This window comes from Talpa occidentalis, unplaced genomic scaffold (assembly GCF_014898055.3).
Source record: "Talpa occidentalis isolate TD23 unplaced genomic scaffold, MPIMG_talOcc4v2.1 talOcc4.5, whole genome shotgun sequence".
Lineage (NCBI taxonomy): Eukaryota > Metazoa > Chordata > Mammalia > Eulipotyphla > Talpidae > Talpa > Talpa occidentalis.
The window spans coordinates 101839481-101840459 of record NW_023604861.1 but is presented as its reverse complement, the minus strand read 5'-3'; positions in this window follow the sequence as shown (position 1 = coordinate 101840459).

Here is a 979-nt window from a genome sequence, read left to right as displayed (position 1 = left end):
GTTGAGCGCTGGGCTGCGAGGCTGCCCGCAGCCTCTGAAGCACCAGTTCTATCCCCGGCTGCTGGGCGAGGGTCCCAAATGACGCGCAGACCTCTCCTGCCGCCCGCTGCTCCCCTCAGCAGTGTACTTCGGTCCTTCTGCCTGTTCTGCTCCCTGCTCTGGCTCTGGTGAATTCTCTCACCCTCCTGCACTTCTGACTGTACCCAGTGCTTGTATAAATAAATAAATAAAATCTTAAAAAAAAAAAAAAAACAGATCAGGAGATGTCAGGGAGGAATGTGTGTGTAACACAGGGATCTTTGTGGCAATGGAAATTTTCTATATCTTGACTGTGCCAATGTCAGAATTCTGGTAGTGATATAATATAGTTTTTATGAGATGTTATCATTGGTGGAAATGGTAAAAGGACACAAGATCTCTTTGTATTATATCTTACAGCTGCTTGTGAATCTACAATTATCTCACATCTATAATTATCTGAGAGTAAAAAGTTTAATATAAACAAAATTTAAGGCTTAGTTTTTAAATAAGGCATTTATGCTGCTCTCTTATTGGGTGCCTATTAAATAACTGAGGTGTGTGCCAAAACCTAGGAGAACAACATTTGTTTTCTTTTGTTAATCATTAGTACCTACATTTGTGGAAGAGATGTGAGTTCTTTAAGTTTTCTAAATGTCCTCAATTTAATATTCTATACAAATGTACAAGAATTCAACAAATCTGCTGTATTGATTTCAAGTGGGACACATGGAAGGGGAGGATTTTCAAGTTTCTGATATAAACGTAGGCGTATGTAGGTATCTAAGCCTGTACATAATGATTCTCTACTGATGTTCATAGAAAAGAACTCTATTTCCAGTAATCTTCCTCTAGATAAACTGGGAAAGACTTCTTTTCTTGTTTCTGTGAATAAGCTCTATCCTGAACCCCATGTTTCTATTTACAGTGATTACACCAATCCATGGTGTCGACATAGAGT